The sequence below is a fragment of the Colias croceus genome, chromosome 20 (assembly GCF_905220415.1).
Source record: "Colias croceus chromosome 20, ilColCroc2.1".
In the NCBI taxonomy this organism is placed as follows: Eukaryota; Metazoa; Arthropoda; class Insecta; order Lepidoptera; family Pieridae; genus Colias; species Colias croceus.
The window spans coordinates 6,888,507-6,911,064 of NC_059556.1; the positions used below are offsets into that span (position 1 = coordinate 6,888,507).

Genomic DNA, 22,558 nt, shown 5'->3' on the forward strand with positions numbered 1-22,558 from the left:
AAATGTCTTAGTCACTATAAATGCAGCTCCATAGAGTTAGTTTCTGTGATCTGTGTGCAGCTCTAATAAAAAGTTTTACGTTGATAAAGTATAAAAATAAGTAAATAACTGATAATGGAAATCTATTACCATAAGTTATTTTTACACCTCCTGAAAAACTGTAGTTACGGAACGGTAAAAGCTAACCTTAGTAGTTAGTACCAGCTGTAGACGAAGTTTTAAATTTTGATCATACCCAATTATTTCGGTAAATTTCTCTACAAAAAGATTACATTTCTAAATAATCCCTTTTTATTTTTTTAAGTATGTCATATTTATATTGTCTCAATAATATGTGAAGAAAAACTAAGAATAAGTAAAATAAAATATCTTATCACACAAAACGTAAGAAGTGCACACCGCCATCTATTGGTATAAAGATGAACTACACATGACAGCGGCTCAGTTTAGTTCCGCTACTACAAAAGAGATGGCGCCAGCGTAGCTATACGTACTAAATATTACCCGTGTTCTTTATACATATTATGTAGAAAAGTTTTGATTTTTATTAATGTTTATAATTAAATTGTTTCAGATACTTTGCACAAGAGAACTGGTAAACGACTTTATTTATTAAATTAAATTTAATTTTCTATTTTTTTTTAGAAACTTCCATCGATTTTTGCTTTTAGATATTTTAACCAATATTATTAGATATGTGCCAATTGTGGTGCCAATAGTTATACCTTAATTATAATATTACGAAGATAGGAAATAAAATAAAATTTTCCCTTCACTATGGTTTGTTATTTCGAGTTTTGCTTTTATAAAATGGGCAGTTAACTTGAAGTTTACGGACCTGTAAGATTTAACCCTCTGATGCTGTAAGTACTTTTAATTCTCAAGACAGTGCTCGTTTAATGGAAGGCTTGCCACTTAACGGACCTTGAAACAAATACTTTTAAGTTAAATTAAGTATAATTGTAAGATGCGCTCTTTCGTAGCATTTAAACGTTTTATAAATTCGAGAGCGTTTTTATATGTGCCGTGAATGTTTTTATTTTCTGTTTTTTTACCTTGTTGCAAATACAATGAAAGCAAATCCATAATATAAATTGAAATTAAGATCCTGTTTCCATTTAATTTTTATACCTATTATCTGCTCCGTTTTAGTCCGAGTAGAAAATATTTTTTTTGACATATTACTATAATAATAATCACTCCTTGCCGATTTCGGCTACGGCGACTGCTAATTATTGTCAACACACACACATTTTAATATAGACGTCTAGCAATACATTGTTGAAAACTACATTTAATTTTACTCAATTTTTTTTAAAGAACTCAAAAAATACGAACTCATTGCTGAAATAAAGTCTTAAATCTTTAATTTTCTGTAAACTTTTTAAACATATCACGATCTTTATATTGGAGAACTTAGATAATTTGGAGAACTTAAAGAACACAGATACGTTTTCCGTTCAACACAAATAAATCGACATCTTTGATCCCAATTTATGCAGTAGCAATCCCACCCCCCGCGATATTGACAGGGTTAATAATAATGGATAGACACATTGGTCGAGGGGCTTAATAGACCGCGTGTTATGATTTAAGGATCAGCTATATTGACGGCGTTAGAAGTGTTAAGTTTTGTTAAAATATATGTTTTAGTAAGAAATAATGTATGGTCTTAGTCTGTTTATTTAAAATAGGATAATTAGACTAAGCGATTTTTTTCTATTATAAATCCGATATTGATTCAGATTTAAATACGTAGGTAGAAAATTCATAAATACTGCCTTGAGCAAAATTACTAAAGTAACAATGTAAAATGCATTATTAAAAATAAAATAAAAAACACTTTATTGCACACAGTACCTACACACAAAAGAAAACAAAATCAAACAAAAATAATACATAATTACATATTATTATTATAAATCTCTCTTTACGTTGTGCATCTCATATTATTTTGTTCCTCTAACCATTAAAAAAACATTGAAAAGCACAAAGCATTTTTATATTTTTCACAAATGCTCCCAAGAACAACGGCAGCTTTTTTATTAAGTATTAGTGTAATTTATTTCTAATTTTAGAATTATTAAAAATAGATTTAGATCTATAAAAAGAATAATACCCAATCATGTATTCCTCATCATTAAATAATATAAAAATAAATATATTATTATCTCATTAAAGTATAAAGTTTGAAACCGCGTACGCGTGTTCAGGCATCTATCTTGCGACTCGGAGCCAATTTAAATGCAAATGCAGGCATCTAGAAGCATACCTGAGTAGATTTTAATATTTCAACTTATATTAGACGCTCCTGGAGAACTTTATTAGTGATAATAGCTAGATAAATGTTGAATATTCAAGTTTTATTACTGTATGTATTTATTTAATTACTAGCGGTCCGCCCCGGCTTCGCCCGTACATATTCACGTTTTCTCTACATAAGAACCATCCTCGTACTTCAAGGAATATAATAAAAAAATAATTAAAGAAATCGGTTCAGCTGTTCTAAAGTTATGCGCTTACCAACACATTTTGGGATTCATTTTTATATTATAGACTACGTATTGTAGGCATTTAGTTATTATGAGAACAAGATGGTAGGTACCTAATTGGCAAAAAGTTCTTAATTTTTTTAAGGCTTAAGATTTTTAACAAAGACATATTGTGATGAAGTAGGATATATAAATAATTTTATGAAGAAAAACAAAACAATATAATTCATAGTTATATTCTAATATGCTTATAAAAATTAATGACCAATTGACTGCAGGCTGACTAAGTGACTACTTTAACACACTCTTGATGGTATTCATCGAAAATCTATACGATTGTTCGCTATACCTGTAAGATGAATTATCTTGTACCTAAGTATAAATGAATGCTTTTCTCAAAACTAATTTAGCTTAAAATACCTAATTGCTATAGTTACGGTCAGATTTAAGTTTCATGAAGCATAGAGATCAATGACATTTAATTTTCCGAGACTAAAAAGCCTGTAGGTGCTAAATTAGAGTTAAAATCTAAATGGTTTAATTGAGCACGATATTTTTTTTATACCAACGCAAAAATAATAATAATTATATGGAATTCTTATGCAACGATTCTTTCCTTATTAAACTAGCTTACCGCCGGCGGCGTCGCCCGCTTTGCCTAAAACCTAATAAATTATGTATACTAAAACCTTCCTCTTGAATCACTCTATCTATTAAAAAAAACCGCATCAAAATCCGTTGCGTAGTTTTAAAGATTTAAGCATACAAAGGGACATAGGGACAGAGAAAGCGACTTTGTTTTAGGTATACTATGTAGGTAGTGATAGGCAGAAGTTTTCTTAATAATCGATAATTTTCTCATAAAATTCGTGTATTACAAACCAAACTGCGTTCTAAACAATAAATCAAATCAAAGTCCTTAAGTATAAAGGATTTTTCTCAGGACCAAAACAAATTCGGAGATTTTGAGTTCATTTCAGACTATTTGTTCGGATGCCGAGAGGGCGAAAACACATTAGTTTAAATTTAAAAATGTCATTTTGTTAAAGTATCTAGGGGTTGTTTTCGTATAGGTTTTTGGTCGCAATTGATCGATCTTATTGGAAATTTAATAATTTAGTTTTATAGGTTCTTTAGAAGCTACTATTTTAGAATTTTTGACAAATAAATATTTTACATGCGGAGAAATTCACGTGAAAACATTTTGATCGACTTGTACAATTCTTAGGGGTATTATAACTCCACATTGCCATACAATATAGTCAGTAGATTTTTTTTAATAGTGACTATTTTATTACTATGAATCAAAAATTAGTAGATAAACTTTTAGATTATCACGTCTTAAAAAATAGTTATGACAGAATCGAGTTAAAATTTTTGATAATTAAAAATTGTCGTTAAATAGCTGGTATAAGAGATTTACGCATTGTTACATAATACCTACACGCTATATATTTTTGATCAAATAAAAAAAATCCTACCTATTGAAGCGTGTACAAACGACACTAATAAATAAGGCCGAGTGCAGCCAGGTGCGTAATTCGCGAACACTCCGGGGAGTGTGTACGCGCCCTTATGCTTGCGGAAAAAGGATTGCCCGTTTTATTATTTTTATTAGCTATCTCTTGTTCTCAATTGCTTTGTACAGGGTGTGGGAGCTTAAATTATGAAAAATGTTAGTGATTAGATAAATTTTGGTGATTTTATATTTTACAGAAATAAATTTTGGTACAGAAAATAATAAAAATCTTTAAGTTTTACTTTTAGGTTATCAAATAAGTTGATATTTTCTATTGGCTTGTTTTTGTTAATTTATTTATCCGCGTAATAGCAAATAGCTGTCATGCTCAATAAAGTACATAATGCTCACATTTACCATATTATATCAAGAAGTAAAATGCTAAAACTATCATAAAAACAATTTTATTATGAGCCGACAGTCGACACGTGCCTAATTAATAGGTACGTTAAAAATAAAAAAAATACATAACAATTCCAAACTTTCACTCATAAACGTTACCCACCAAATTTTAAACACCCCGTTTATAGCTGAACAATACAAAAATATGTAAAACGAAGCACCTTGCGTACAAAAATTGTTACCCGTGTAATGACAGTTTAAAGCCCACGATCCGCGCCATTTGCCAGCCGTATTGTTTAAATACACGACCAATTTAAGAAGACCTCCCGGTACAATGCGGCTGAAAAACGTTAAAACTTTTTAAAGTGTGTTGGTTATGTCAATCGGGATTTATAAAAAAGTTTTGATAAAATATGTAAATGTGAATTCACGAAGAAAGTATGTATATAGATCAATTGAATCAACTTGTGCTTTAATGAATTCTTTGAAAACTTTCGTATTATATAATATTCTGTGGTATTTAAAAAAATAGAATAGTTTAGTAATAAATTAGTAAACTTCGATCTATTATGATGTATTAGCGCAACGTAATTTTGAATTAAATAAAGTCGATAATAAAAATATTTTCACCATACATTTATGTCGTAAAGTAAACTGCACAATAAAACTCGGAGTTCATTTTACACTGGTCGCTGTAATGTCGCGCCTTATTGTCTATTGCACTGGAATCATAGACACGAATTTTTATTATCTGCGGGGGCGTTTTAAAGTAACTCGCTCAAGGGTTGTTACAAGGGGTGTGCTATCTTCTAATGTTTTTTGATTAGTTTAAGCGTTTTTATCTCTTGGATACGATGTACTTCTTTAAATGTCTCTAAATTTTGGTTGGAATTTTTATTGCGTATTTTTATTTGTTCTGTGCCGAATGATAAAAATTTAAAAAACGTATGACACTGTTTTATATTTAAATAAGTGGAATGTTGATAGTTGTTGTAAAAGTTGTTTATTATCTCATTATTAACAAGTGTTGATAATTATTAAAAAAACAAAATACCCGACTGCACACTAAAAAAAGAGTAAAAATCCTATATTAATTACTCCCGTGATTGAAATGAATCTAATGATACCGCATACATATTTTTTTAAAGGGAAATTTAGAAAAAATATTATTATGTCTTTATCCCGTGGGACTTTTAGGATAAAATGTAGATATCCTATGACACTCCCGTAATCAAGACAAATCTAACGATACCTCATACATCAAAATCCATCAAGCCGTTTAGGCTACAGGTGGTCACAAAGGAAAAGACATACATACATACTTACATACACTCGAAAAACATTACCCTCCTTCTTTGGCAGTCGGGTAAAAATATGTAGTTATTTCAAAAGGTGGCTACTTATTAAAAAAAAAATTACCGTCCAACGGATTTGTTCGCAGTAAGTAATTTTCAATTTGACAGCAACTTTTTGGAAATTGTGTACATACCTGCTCGTATAGGTACCTACATAAATAAAAATTGTTTATCAATATAGTCATCAAAAATATATTTATAGTTCTATATATATATACACTATCTACAATCTAACAGCTAAGGTGTAATAAATTGTTGCCCAACTGTTGGCAGGAAACGGTAGTCGATATAATTCCTGACTAGAATTAATAACCCTGTCACCAAGTTAGCCGAGTGTACATAGTAATTACATTTCACATATTTTGTTAGAGGCGATTGTTTCCTTTGATTATATTATTATGTAATGCTTTATAATAGTTTCTTATTAGAATTTGCAAGCATATAGGTTCTTTTTTGTATGATAAAAATACAATTAACTTAAATAGTATGTCTGATTTATGTTAAGAATTATTTCATTCTTTTCATTTTCTTCCGTAAACTTTCATTTTCATGATCAAAATGTTCCAATGCCCTTTAAGAAGTTTCATCTCAATATGAAAATCCGTTCAAAGCATCAGACATGTCACATACACGTCCAGTCTTTTTTGATTTACCAAAAAAAAAACATAAAAAATGTTAACAGCATTAATCGAGTCAGCTAGTTATAAAAACACAAACAAATAGAAGACAACTCCCAGTGGTAACAAATTTCCATACTTGTAATCTTCGACTTGAAGACAAATAAAGCAGAAATAAAATATGTAAATTGTATACAGCGAAAAAGTGGAAAACCCTCTGAGGTGCTCTAAGTGGCTACAAGTGCCAAGTGGCTCAAAGAAAAATCACGGCAGATGAATTTTTTACATTTTTCTTTGCGGGATGTTTTAATGTTTATTTATGTGAGGGGTTAATATTAATGGCTATTGGAGATACCGGTTTGTTTGATTTATCGCGACTTTTGGTTTAGGTACGTTTTCGAGGATCTCGTATGTTTTTTTAATATTTCGTTCGAAAACAAATTGCGAGTGTGAAACTTGACGTTCTTCAAGATTTGTGGTTATGGTGTCGTGAGATAATAATATGTAGATCGTTGATGATATTTTTTATATCAATTAAATATCTTAAAAAAGATAGAATTATAATGTTCATAAATTTATTATGTAGTTTTCATATAATTTACTATATTTAACCTAGAATGCAAAATATATTTTCTGAGCAAATCGACTTATTTTACAGGCAAAACCACGGTATCCACTTTAATATCAGTATCAAATATGTCCAAAAATATTCATAGTTCGGATTACACAAATCTCTGTCCATCAGGCGGCTTGACGTTCTATCGCAAAAAATCTGACAAGACAAATGACAGCTGCTACCAGCGACCAGCCTACGTTGACCCGTCATGACCAGAATCGTAATAACAATTATTATGAACGTGTAGAATACGAGGGGTCTAGTTACAATGGTCGGTGGGCTTCTTAAAAGGGGAGTTTGACAAACGATTGCACTATCGTATAGTTAATAAATGTTAATTCTCCACGATTCTATATGGGATAAAATGGAAGAAAATAAGTGGATTACAAATCGTATTGTTTTATATAATATATTAATTTGGATTACAAATCGTATTGTTTTATATAGATCGTATTGTTTTATATATATTAGTGGATTACAAATCGTATTGTTTTATATACTTATATTAATTTGCTCTAACAATTCGATCCCAATGCAATTCTGCGCACTGAAAAAAGTTAAACGTCATTTTTCTTTCCATTATTAAACATACAATGTCAGGAACTAAAACTAGTATTCAAATAATGTTTCACACACTCTAAAAAGACATAACAGCGGAGGTTTGTCCATATAAAGGAGTGTCATAGAAGAGCCCCATTATGTTCAACTTTATGGCTATTTTCACAGTAACGTAGTCGGTCGGAACGCACCTTATGCATATTTTATTACACTCGATAAAATAAATAGTCTGATTAATAAGCTGGGCATGTTTCGCTACTGGCGGAGCACTCTGTATGGCCGGCGTGTCCTATTTCTGAAATGTGCAGTAACGGTTTACGCGCGTGATCGAGGTACCATTTGTATTTTGACATTCGGAGAAATTCGGCCGCGGATGTTGACCAATCGAACTACGCGCTGCGCCATTTGCATCGTTTCTCTTTTTAAATATTTAAATTGTATGGAATTTTATGTTATTCTCTCTGACTGTACACTTATCAATGTTGCGATATGATGCCGCTAGATGGCGCTACTATCTAGCTAGATCGCGCTATTGAAGTTTTTTCCGCGAGGATACATAATAATTTTTGAGTGCCGTTCGAGTTAACTTTGCGCAGAGGCAATATCGTAACCAATGAGGTTAATCCGAGGTGCGATTATTGCTAGTTGAAAACTTTACCAATACCCCGCCGTGTGGACGTGAAATACCGTCCGCTATGGCAATTTTTGAACGGCCGTTAAGGCCTTATTAAACTGTTAAACATCTCTTCAATTACATCAACATAATATTTTGATGGAATTATGGATAATGATAGATTACCTACTAAATGATCATTGTTGTTATTATCGAAAATGGTTCCACAATCCCTAAACAAAATCAAATTATACAGATTGCAGTGTATTTGCTTGAAATCATAAATCTTTATATTTACAAATTATACCAAATAAATATGTTGGTTCAGTGGCTTCCATTTAAACCTTGATAACAAAAATAATCTTAGGAATTAAAATTAAATTAATACAAGATTAAATCATAATCGAAGATGCTTAAAAAAGTAATCTTAAATTAGTATCCATTCGTACATCGTCATAGAACAATATAACAAAAATGTATAAATAACTACATAACAAAGTACTGTCGATTTGTCAAGCCCTACATAATATCGGATATGTTAGCCCTGTGTTAGGGTTGGATGAAAAACGACAAGTTAGAAATTAACTTTCCTCTGTGAATAATGACTTCGGCCTGTTTGTTTCCTACACTATTAGCACTAATGTTATTTTTATCAATATGTTTACATTAATTTTAATACTTACTAGTTTGTCTAAAATAGTTGTCAAGCTAACTATTTTAGATGGCCTTAATTAAATGGTAAAATAATATGGCCCCTAAATAATGAGGTAATCGTATTTAATTATTTCTGAATTTTAATAAAAAAAATTACACATAAATAAATTTATATTTTAAAGCCCAATATTTATTAGGTATATATTTTAATTCCATATTTAATTAAAAATGACAAAAATAAATAAATACCCATCGGTAGCATTCACAGATCACAGAAACTAATGGGTAGCATTTCTCTCACGCTATTAGGTTTTGATAACTTAGCCAAGCGTTTACCAAAAACCAAATCTAATGCTTAAAAAAAATAATTTATAGCAAATATGTAGAAAACCAACACAGATATAATCTATGTCTATTTGCGGATAAAATATGACTTAATCGTTACGATCGTGAGTCGACCTAACTTTTATAGCCCTTGAAAAAGTGTTGTAAATCATAGACAAAGGTTTGGGATGTTTATTGCCAATTTGTTATTTTTTCTTTAGTGATTATCTGTGCTATTTTGACAGGAGTAGCGTTATATTAATTTATGGTTTGGGAAATTAATCACGTCTTTTTGGAAATAGCGGTTTTTTGATAATTATTTATGTCTTGTACAAAATATATTTTCGTCAAGGATATGATATTGAATGTTTTAAATTCGTAACATAAAAATATAATTTCACATAAATAATTTTAATAGTGCGATTAAAATAGAGAATGTGTAAGAAGTCTAAGTAGATGAGTCTACTTACTGAGGTAAGTACTGATCTTTATGTAGGTAAGGAATTGTAAAGATGGCATGCCAAATATTATGTTCATTTAAACGATGTATATTTTATTTTAACCTACCTTTAGAAGCGCGTAGGTATTACCTATAAGTATAACAACTATGAATATGCGCTCCCAAAAACATTAGTTGCGGCAATCTCGCATCGGAATCAAAACAAAAATGTTTATTGCGACCAACAAAAACGAGCAATATAAATAAAGAACACAAAACAAACGCCAACGATTAAGCTATAAAATGGCTACTGTTTTTTGACACTAGAACCTTTCTACGAACGCATAAAACTACACGACGATTTGTTTAAATTGCATTAACAAGAAAAAGGGCTTAATAAAGTAATAAAATCCCGAACGCCCGGGGCGGGTTATAATTTCGCTATTAATATTCAATATTACCCCAAAACTTGGTACTTCAAAGAAAAATAAGATGACAATCTACGTGTATCTCTTTACCTTGTTCCTAGTAACTGTGCGTGTGTGGGTAATATTGTGTACCGATATAAAATGTGATTGTGTGTGTGTGCACACGTGTTTGGAAATTAACAACGTAGGTGACATATCCTTTATAGGTGTTCAAATCGTATAGTACAGGATACATCGCCCATTTTTGCAAGTGACTACTATCAAGCTGATTTTCCGTTTGTAGCTTTATTTTGATGAGACACCGAATAATTTCGTGTACGAAACTCTCGATTGTGGTAGCTAACAGAGATAACAAGGATAATTTTTTTTGATTTGATGGTTCTCAAATATTTATTACGCAATTTGTAGGACAATACCTATGTCTGTTGAATTATATAAACATTAACTAAGTGAAAACAAAAAAATCAGCTTGTTAGTAATCATTTATGATGACCTCGTTATCGATCTATGATATATAAAAGAGCTAGATACGTTACCCGCTCTCTATTTTGGCAAGAAAAAACTCAGCTAAGTGCCCGAGTTTCACTTAGTCACGCACCATTCAGCGTCGTGGCTGGACGTTCTTTTTGTATTTTAATCGGCAGTTGTTATTACAAAGTACATGAGTGAGACATGTATTATGTCTCGTGCGTGAGAGTGAAAGAGAGAACAACTGTATTGGTGATAATGCGTTAGTAAGTAGGTATGTATTAATTACGCTGTTTTTTAGTGCAATGATGTTGGCGTATGCCGCGTCTACTAGTATAATAGGTCATTGTTATCGATACACTTTAGAAAGGGGGACTCTTTGAACCAACCATAGATTTTGTAGGACAAATATTTTTTCGAATAATTTAGGTAATTATCTTGAGATTGAACAAAAAAAAATTCAGTTAGTAATAAATATTTGAGAACCATCAAATCAAAAATTTTTATCCTTGTTATCTCTGTTAGCTACCACAATCGAGACTTTCGTACACGAAATTATTGGGCGTCTCATCAAAATAAAGCTGCAAACGGAAAATTAGCTTGATAGTAGTCACTTGCAAAAATGGGCGATGTATCCTGAACTAGTAATATTCTAAGTAGGTACTTTTATAAATTTAAAATATCAGTTGAAGACTTCATTTGCTATAAATTTATAAAGAATAGAAAAAATTCGATCACGAGGCGGGACTCGAACCCGCATCCTTTCGCACCATTCCGGGGCGGATGCCTCTTTTTTCTAATCTTTATAGATTTATATTTATAAAGCATTTGAATGCCATAAAACCAAAAATATAAATTCGACTTCATTTGCTGTTTTTTTCATACATTTACAAACTGACGTGGCTTATTAAATTCTGATAATATGTAGATACATAGATTTCCTGTATTTTTATCCGAATTTGGAGGTTCGTATTCTGTTTATCATGGTGCTTTTGAACTTGAAGATTAGATTTTAGGGGAATTTTATGGGGAAACATTCATGCTTATATGAATAAAGCAAATATCAAATACAGTAAATGTATTAAAATCATTGTACATTACCTACAATCTAATTGTAATCTCTGCGTAAACTTTAAAAGAGTCATCTTCAACAAAACTACAAAAACAATAAGGGCAAAAAACTGGGACAATAAAGACAATTTCCTACATAAAGTACTAAGTCCAAAAGTACATTTTCCATCAGATAACGTGTTATGACGAGTGTGGGTTCATGAATGAAGATGGTTGATAAGATTCATTGCGTCAGAACATCCGTAGGTGTTGGTGTGGACTGTGGAGGCGGTTAATTGGAGCAATAGCGTGGTATTACCAAAATACTGGAATAAAAGCAGTAGAGTCGTGAACTAATGTGCGGTTCGTTTACTCTGTCAACTAACATTTTAGTTCGAAGCAATTTTGTTGTTTAAAATTTTGCATAGGAATCTTAAGGCGATGACTGATTCTTTTATTAAAAAGAACGGAAATAAGCAGTTGAAAAATATTGCGATACAATTTATTGAACATTCAGTAAATACGCAAGTGAAGCCGCTGGCGTTTCTGTTTAGTTGCAAAAGTGGAAGAGCCTGCACACTGAGGTTATTGACTATAAGAATAATTTATTGTAATTTGGTGAATTATGGTAATACTGAATATATTTTGATAATACTGATAGAACCTTATGTTCTTTTCATTCGAATTCATTATTTCGAATGCTTATTACGTAAAATAAACATTATTTTAAATTCATTCAAAAACAAGGGATAATGTACCTTTTAAATATTTTCGTTTGATATTTCATAAATCTAACGAAAACATCTTTACACTATAAAATATTATAAAAACATAATTTTCATCATCACGCGGCCGCTTCCACACCGTCTAGCAGATTCCAGTAAGGCCAGGTACACACCTGAGATTTTTGACGGCTGATTATCGAGAGATCATAATGCATGTTCGGATTTATGGCGTCGTAAAACAAGCTGCCCCACACCGCAATGGACTGTTGACACACGGGCGCCTACGCGGTATTCTGTTGTGTATTGGTTTGTGTGGACACGCCTTTATAAGTCTTATAGGGATAAATTATTAAGAAAACGTTGTGTAAGTCAAATTGTAGATGTATGAGATGCGTGTTAAGTTATAATTATCTAGATATAGAGTGTCTAATTTAAATTTAAAAATTTCAAATTCAATTAATATAAAACTTTGTCTCTGATTGACTTGTAATTGATCATCAATCATCAAAGGTAAACAAGCGAATGTGCATAATTAGGTAGGTAATTATAATGTATTGATCATTCAATTCATCATTAAGCACGAAAACTGAAAAATTAGGTTCCTTAGATATTATAAATTAATAATAATAAAAGTAACAATTTACCTACAAGAAATAATTAAATCGCATCTTTCCAAAATTCTTTCTCAACTAAAACTTGAATCAAGGAATATCCACTCTATTCTAGCCATATAGAAAAACTATAATAACTGAACAAAAGATGGCAGTTTTTCATCTACACACGGACGAACTATTGAAAACCAATAACTTAAACGTTTTATTACTTAATATTTAACTTGAGGACAGTAGCGTCTTTCCATATTTATTGATTCCTATTAAGATACGATTGAGATACTTTATTGTGTAGGTTTTATTTAGAAAATAATATAACGGTTTGTTTAGATAAACATTAAGTAAATACCGTTTAAAGCCATTTCAAAAATTAACCATTTGCTTGTATTTTTGTTATATTTACATAAGTACTTATTATTTAAGTTTATTGGGAGAAAATAAAATTTGAAATGGTGTAGACTGTAAAGTTAATGTAAACTTTTTATGCTACCTATGCTTAATGCTATTAGATTTTTGAAACAAAAAATGTTACGCGTAACGAAAAAATGTTACACAATTTTTTTTCCAACCCCGATAAAGAAGTTTGACTTCAATTAGTGAAACTTAACGCTTTCAATTGATAAATTACATTAATAATCAAACAGAATTAGTATACTGGTACAAAAAAGAGCAAACAAAATAGAACACATAGTTCTAAATTCAAAAATTGTTTGTTCCAAATTCGAAATCTTTAATCTTTTCAACAAGGACTCGCCCCGCGCAAATTAAAAGCGTTATAAATGGCCGCGACACTCGGATGATTAATGCTCCTTGAAATTAAATAAGTGCGATAATGTTATTTTTATCTGCATTTTATTTATAGCGAGGAAGGTTTGTTGGGTTTTATTTATAGACTAGGTAAAAACTAGGTACAAGAAGGCAGGGAAATTAAGTTCTGTTTTTCATAAGGCAGAATTATTCTGTTTTGTGAATTAAAAGTAATGATTCAATTGCCTTAAAAATATAGGTTTTGGTTCTACTAGAATTTAATCTATGGGTTTTATTTTCATTTTATATCTAGGTATCCCGTATTAAAGAAATATGCATTATGCAGATACAGAAATCCAATATAAACGAGAATTCACAATAAAATTATAAGAAAGAGAAATATATTCAAGACAGACCACCTTTTATAAGCATTTCCATTAATATCGAGAAAGAATCTCCTCGGTGCTGTTAAAAGAATGTAAAATGGCGCCCAAGGGCCTCCTACATCGCGCTTCTGAAATTTACGAAAGACTTATTTGAATAAATTATTCCACCTGCAATGAAGGGTTGTTTTTACAAATGGCTTTGACAATTTTAATAACGTGAAATATTATTTTTTTATGCAACGACCTAGCCATATTTTCTGAATTGTCTGCTACGTACCTATTAGTAGGAAAGTTATTATTACTAGTGGTCCGCCCCGGCTTCGCCCGTGGTACATATTTCGCAATAGAAAGTAGCCTATGTGGCTATGTCCTTTCTCGTGTATCAAAATATCTCCATACCAAATTTCATGCAAATTGGTTCAGTACTTTAGGCGTGATTGAGTAACAGACAGACAGACAGAGTTACTTTCGCATTTATAATATTAGTATGGATGTTGTTATATGTAAATAAATTAATGAACTATAAAAATAAGCTCTAACAGAGAACATGGGTATCTTTGGTATTAATTTTTCAAGAAATTTGAATATCATGATGTCTTTGAATTTTTGAAGAATGAATCACAATTCAACATCGCAATATATTCAAATTCTTTAAAACGACAATTGCCAAATAAAACATCCAAATGTTTATTACATAGTAGGTGACTTATGATTCGTAAAAGCGTGACATCATCACATCGAAGAGAAAACAACAATGGACTCTTTCGTCCATTAACAGGAAATAGTTTATATTCTCAAAACAAATCGCAATAAACGGTTGATATACTGATACTGTACACAAACAATATTGAACCCTAACTCCTTGAAATAGAACCTAAATTGCAAGTGGAATAGTAGACTTAACCCATGTGCAGTGAACACGAATTAAATCTGTAAAACAAAAGTGGTTGGTCTGAATTTTAAATCGTCAATGGGAGTCATAAGTCCGTTTGAAGCTATACTATTGGTCATTGAGATTCCTCGCATGTACGATAGATGGACTGACCGGGGATTCGTTTGACCAGAAAAATAGATTTCTTTGATGTCCAAGGGTCAAATGTAGAATGTAATGTATGTTTGATCTACCGGATATAAAGCAGGGGGTGGGAAAGAAATACCTGTTATATTTTAAAGGAAAGCCATGTAAAAGACGCCATTTGTTTATAGTTTCTGCTGGAATAGCATATAGCAGTTTTAAAATATAATTATAAATTAAATTCCATACCAGGTAATAAAACTATGACCATAATAATACATGCGATTAATTAAATTTATAGAGTGGTAGAGCAAAGAAGAGTATAATACAGTTTACTGTATTACTGATATGTCAATTTATTTATTAATCATAATTATTGAACAGTACAAAGTAGGTGTACGTGTACATACTACATACCTATTAGATACTAAAAATCGAGCAACTATGAAGTACTAACATTGTTGTTTTTAACTGTAGTGAGTAGTCTCAGTTGTCCGCTAAAATTGTCATTTACCACTTATAACAAAACAGCCAAACAACTTGAAAATACACATTCTAAAACAAATGTTAGCTAAAAATTAATCGTTCAAACGGAGGAAATGAAACTGCAGTTGACGGAACCCTCTGGCAGCCATAACGCACGGAGTCACAGAGTTGATAGCTTTCTCTCGATAGATACAATTGAGACCAAGATATTGGATAAATAGTTTTTTATGCAATTCGTGGAATTAAAAATAGGGTCAGTTCAAGTGAATTCTTGAAAATTTTGTGGATGACTGACTTGACTACAGGCTGACAATTCTATAACCTATAAAAATAAGTAGCCGATGATTGCTTATTAATTTAATACTTAACTACTAATTTGGTTGTTAGTATTTTTTTATTTCTATGCCTTTTGTTTACAGTTTAGTAATCCTAATATTGCTGTCAAGTGATGCATCTCTAAGCGTTTGTAAGTTTATAGAGTACGTTAAAAGATCTATAAAAAAGTAAATATGTTGTTCTAAGGTTATTTGCTTTTAATCATAATATTCACCTATTAAAACAGAAAAGAAGAAAAGAGACTTATGCTTTCATAAGGGACGACTCCAACCTAAAGAAGAAGCTTCAAACAAACATACAGATACGCATGATGACCTTATAACACGCGTGTGTTACCAGATAGAGATAAGGTCACAATCTGATTAATTATTTCTGAGAACCACAAGGACAGACAAAAGAAATACTGTAGTACAAAGAAACATAACAATGAACCATGATTCTGAAAATCATATAATGTATGTAGGTATTTAAATAAATTGCAGTTTTAATATACTATGAATTAAGATGTTATCAATGAAATTTCCTTTCTTCCTTTGTAATCAATGAAATCTCTGAATGAGGCGTCTTATTAAGCATACGTTAGGTAAAAGTTTCAGTATTTACATATTTATTGAACTCGATTAAAAATAAATTTCCAGCTCAAAGCAAATTTCAATATCTGTATCAATCTCGAATATTTTCTTCCCTTGGGCGTCTATATCGTATGTAAATTTCACATTTTCACCTAGCAAAGCCCAGAGGATTTCAAACAGAATCTATCATCTTACTGTAATGTCAAAGCACCTAATTTGATGCTCTAGCTGAGCATTCGGATTTCCCGGTGGATGATGCGGGAGGGAGAGAGAGGATAGCAAGTGCTGTGTGTATGAGGGAGATGGTTGCGCGGTCACGGGCGCGATTCAAATGATTGGTGTACGTGCGTTCTCGACCGCGCCTTTACGTGACTTCGGCGGTTTGGTAGTGTGGTTGATGCTGTTTGATACTTTATTGATTAACTAGCTACCCGGTTATGTTTAGGTTAGGAACAAAATAAAATATATATTGTCTATCGGGAATAGCTTTTTGCTGGTGAAATATTTTACCAATCGGGACAAACAAACAAAAATAATGCTTAGCTAGCTAGCTATGGGTAGACTGTAGTGGATAGTCACTTTGAAGGTTTTAGGATGTAAACAGACAGCTCTATAGAGTAATTATGTGTGAAATGAATAAAATAGTTTGAAGCATTACGATTACAATTACATATTTTCGATAACAATTTATATAAATCACGTTACGAAATAAGAAGAGAATTATTATACCGTCCGTGATTGAAAGATTGCATTTTATTTTATTTTAATAAAATGATACCAATACGATTTTTAAACCACACTTATTTCCATAGAAATTCGAAATGACCTCACAATTTCAAAGACACTAATTGCAAAACTTGACATGAACAAAAATCTCAAGTTTTATTTAAAGTATCAAGTCGCTAGGTCGCAGTACACATCGGTAGGCGTTTAACAGGTAGAATGGACGCATACCTCGTCTACTGTTTCGTTGCTCATTCATTGTTTTACTAGTAGCATTTCGTTTGGATGACGAAACGAATTACGATTTCATCTTATTTTGATGCGCATAGACATTTGTGGTATTTTGTCTTTGCTTGATGACGTTTTGAAATTTTAAAAATGGAATAGGAATATAAATTTTAACGGTTTTAATTGTTGTAAACGGGCCTTCCCCTTGATTTGGTGAATTTTGTTATGGATTTATTTATCCTTAATTTCTGAAAATTATTTTATTATTGTGTGATATTTCTAATGAAAAGAAAATGAATCTTAAACACTCATGTTAAACCATAAACAGAATAATATTTAGTAGGTATTTTTTTTTGTGATCTCTCTCAAATATAAGTGTCAATAATTATATAGAAGTATATTAAATCTTATTTTATCAAAATATGGAATTGAACCGTGACCACTCTTTATAAATTATTATTTTATTATTAAATGGAGTATTGGACAAGAAAGTCTCTTCACCGTAATGTAAAAGTCATGTAATTTTTAACATTTTTTATTTCAATTCGAAGTCACCCACAATTCACAAACTTATTCGCGAGGGGTGGACCATAGAGCTAGTAAATTATAGATACGTAAATGTTGATTCGTTTTAATCACACTATTTTTTAATATTGCACTACCTATCGTGAGAATAATAATTATTGTATCATTGAGATAATATTAATATGGAGACGATACCGCCTACATCACTTATGTTCCACTCAACATACGTCATGTGGCGTAACTGCACTCAGTCGCTTGCTTGCTCATTGGCGCGAACGTCACGCTCATTTTTTATTTGTTTTAAAGTGAAACGCATCAAATATGCCTACGTGTGTGTTACGATATTGCACAAATAATACAAAGAATACGGAAAAGTGCAAAAGAATAACTTTTCATCAGTTTAGTAACTAGATAATAATTTTTAAAACTTAGTTAGAGAAAAATTTTTGGCGGGCGACATTTTGTCATAGATTAAAAATTTAAGATATGACATTGGGCATGAAATAAGTGTTGTTAGTAATAATTGCTGGCGTATATTTTTATAGTATAAAATAATAATTTTACATATTTAGAAAAGCATAGACTGGTTGTTAATAATTGAAAACAGGTGAAATCATGAAATATGAAAATCAATTACTCAATCACCAATTTTTTTTTGTTAATTGATTTTAATCAAGTTTTTAATTGATATTGTATAAGCTACTGACTTGAACGTATAATTGAATTATTATTTATTTATCTGCACTAATATTATAAAGAGGAAAACTTTTTTTGTTTGTTTGATTGTAATTAATAGGCTCATAAACTACTGGACCGATTTTGATGAAAGGAGAATGCCCATTTTTGGTACTGGTTTTTCTCATGCATCAAGACAACAATACTATTAAAAAAAATCTCGGCAATTTAGAGGCCTTCTTACCATCGGAAAATATATTTTGAACAGGGAATGTTTTGTAAAATCTAATAAGACATGTAATTGTTTAGATCCGTTATTATAGATTTAGTGTCCATTACCGGTTATCACGGTAACCAAGCGGTAACTTATTACATTTACTATGGTAAATAGCTAAATGTATTAATATCGATTATTGTTTTCATTGAATTACAAAAAAAATCAATTAACATAAAATCACTCTTTAAGGTATTGTTTATACACTGTAGGTTGTTTTAACAAAGATAGTGAAGTAAAATAATATAAATATGTATATATAAAAAAAATATTATTATGACATAGCTTGGTAGGTAACCAGTTATTTCTTATTTGTTTCTTTCTTCGAATATGTAGTGAAAAAATGATTCAAACAACAACAACAACATGTAAACCGAATAAAAACTCAATTGGCATTTTTTAAGTATATATTTAGGTTTTCTTGAAATCCGTCCCGGAAGATTTCTGGTGCCTACCTACACTAGCCGATGAACAGATAGACTTTGTCTGAAAGCATAAGCTCTACGCATAGATTAAAATATATGTTAATCGAAAAATAACCTTTGGACGATAAAATGTTACATATATCACACATAAACCTAACTAAATCGGGGTTATTTAAGTTTTGAGGTTATTTCACATTTTTCTCAATATCTTGAAAACCCCTGTTTTTATCACAAAAAAATCAATTGGTAAAAATCTTTTGAATATCGAAGAACCCTCCAAAACCACTCTGGCATTGACGCAACACTGTACTGTGGTCCATACTTTCATGGGCATTCTTCTTTGGCACAGACAATCTTAAGACCCTGAGAAAGAACATAGGCTACTTTTTATTGCGAAATATATGCCACGGGCGAAGCCGGGGCGGACCGCTAGTTCAGAGATAAGTAATTAATATTTTTTCTATTCAAGGTTTCCATGTCTGGGCCGTGAAGAAAGGGAAAAATTATTTTTTTTCTAAAAAAGGCTCAATTTGTAAGGAATAAAACTTCCCATAGCCCTGACTGAACCTAAAACGTCACTATTTACATCATCCTATATTATATGCCAGATATTGTTAGCCCCGCGTAGTAAAGTCAGTTTATACCTAAAATAAATATTAAGTAAGTACAAAGAAAATTTCAAGTCAACGTGCATGTAAGGAGTGGCACCCAATAAAATAGACAGAATAAAACAAAGTGTCGCCTCTATAGCGGTGAGTCAGTGACATCGCATAATCTATGACTGTCTAGCCGTCATTCGCGCGCCCCGCGCCGCCGCGCTTGGCGCACAGATTTTGTTCGTGGTGTCTGCTCCATATTAATATTATCTCAATGTATTGTATTGATTTTTTGATTGAATATCTTAGAAGGCAATGACAATTTATTCTATTCTATAAAATGTAAACCTCTATACTTATCTTATCGTATCTATTATTTAAGTACTCCGTAAAATTTTATATCCGACTTTTTGTAATATTATACACAAATATCTTCACAATATTAAAATTATGGAGATTTTATTATCAAAAATACCTATTTTTTGATGTACCTAAGTACATACAGTAAGGAAATTAAAAGAGCCGACCATAAGTGAACTGAGATAAGGTTTGGTACAGTAGTAATTGTACAGTAAGAAAATTAAATTTAATCCTGTCTATATGTTCTTATGCCTGTGCAACGAAGCATGCAATTGTGGGTGGTTAAAACGCTGTCGCCTGTCAACACGTCCGCGACATGCTCTTTTTGCGAATTACAAAAAATTAAAAAAATCTTTTTTTTTTTCAATGTTCACGACTGTAGGGTAAATCTGCCAAAAGGGAGAAAGTTGTTGTAGTAAATAATAACAAAAAATGAAAACAATAACGGCCTTAATCTGTATTTTTAAAAGTAAAGATTTATAGTTTCTATTATTTTGTTTTGTAATTACTAATTAGTATTGTTTTGGTTATGTATCTGTTTCAAATTCTCTGAACACTTTTTAAAGTTAATTGAAAGACACCATTCATTAGAAAAAAAAAACAAGTAGGTACTTACCTGTTATCATTACCTAGCTGATCCCCAAACCTAAACTACCTACTAGGTACATAACATTAATATTTAAGCCTTCATATTATTCACACATGTTATTACCTACGCAATATAAAAACATAAGAACTATTTCTATAGTAGACTTTAAACATTACTTCGTAAAAAGTACAATAAATAAGATTACGTATTGCACTTGTCTGGAGGGTGAGACGAAGACGAATGTTCAACTTGTATTTTTACAGCGTCAACAGTTTATGTATGTAAATCGGTTAAGGGCGGTGTTATGCAACATGTACTGCAAAGAACTATTTTATGTAGAATTATTAAATAAATAAATTATTTTGTGAATATGCAATTTTTATACCTACAAAAATAAAGTACTAAGTATTTATAACTCACTTTAAGAACAGCCGGATCGATTTGATGATGTTTTTGATGTTTATTCGAATTGTTTCTGGGATGGCGTACAACTTAAAAATATTGGAATCGAAAGAAATCAAAATTTTCTGTCCTCAGTACGATAACAATCAACGTATACCTAAGTAATATCAAAATAATTGCAGATTAAACGGGAATAAGCACTACTTTTAAGAATAAAGTTTGGAAAATTAAACCAGAAACAAGTACACTTCTACACAGTAACAGTTCTATAAAGTACATATACAATTCACTTAAAATTATACTTAATAACTATATTACACATAAACATATTACCTACTGCACAGTGCAGTCTGCATAATCCGGTCCACACCTAACTTGCCAACCTTGCCAATTGAAAAATTACCCGCGTTATTAGGTTCTGAAGAAAGTCCCTTATTACGGGAACAGAGCAAGAAAAATGTAGCAAGGGGCGTAATGTAATTGACTTTTTTAAAGTGTAAGTAGCCGTTTGCGAAGCAAATTGGTGTTAACGCTGTTACACTTTTGTTACAAGCGCTTTTTAATATTGTAAAGCGCTTTTTTAATATTGTGAATGTCGTGTTTGGAGGGAAATTGTGAAATACGATGGCAACATTGCCGATAGTTTAAAAATTGAATGTGTGTTATGATGCATTACTTTCTGATTCTGATTTTGCAGTAACAAAAACTATAGCTATCCGTATCCAAATTAATTTTACACATACCTACCCTGCATCCACCCCTTTTTACAAGCTATTCCCAAAATTTGAATTACCACCAATACGTAATGCATGCTGCCAACATTCTGCCTATCCTATACAATATATTAGTTACTACTTACTAGTGGTCCGCCCCGGCTTCGCCTGTGGTACATATTTCGCAATAAAAGGTAGCCTTTGTCCTTTCTCGGGTATCAAAATATCTCCATACCCATGCAAATTGGTTCAGTTGTTTAGGCGTGATTGAGTAACCGACAGACAGACAGAGAGAGTTACTTTCGCACTTATAATATTGGTATGGATTACATACTTGATACTTTATTGTCCATTATTATTATTTAACCCGTACTTGCTGATCCTATAATATAGTTACCATACCATAGTTGCTGACTGTACTGCAGCTACGTTGCCGACTGTACGGAGGGGAGGGATCGTGCTCCGAATGAGCAATGTTCACAAACTCATATCCGTACGATATTTTTAGCTGGATTAATATCGTGTTGATGGCGTCGCGTTATTGAAGAACTAGTTGTGGGTCTGTCGTTGTTATGAGTAGAAAATTTAATATTGACCTGAGGATAAAGAGGCTGCTAGCAATTTAGCGCTTCATAAGGAGTACCGATTGTAATAATTTAGACACAATGATCACACGAGAGATTATTTAAATACGA

The 22,558-nt window shown here is 31.4% G+C and overlaps 1 protein-coding gene and 1 non-coding gene across 2 annotated transcripts in view; both read left to right on the forward strand.

The window, feature by feature from the left end:
* Positions 1-574: 574 nt before the first annotated feature.
* The window catches only part of LOC123700673 (protein trachealess), a 76,466-nt gene continuing 54,482 nt past the window's right edge, over positions 575-22,558 (forward strand). The window contains exon 1 of the mRNA XM_045647951.1: positions 575-595. The gene's annotated coding sequence lies outside the window, so the exon portion shown is untranslated. The remainder of the gene's footprint in view (positions 596-22,558) is intronic.
* On the forward strand, positions 8,084-8,222 carry LOC123701115. The gene has a single exon (XR_006752689.1). It is a non-coding gene; the product is annotated as a U4 spliceosomal RNA (small nuclear RNA).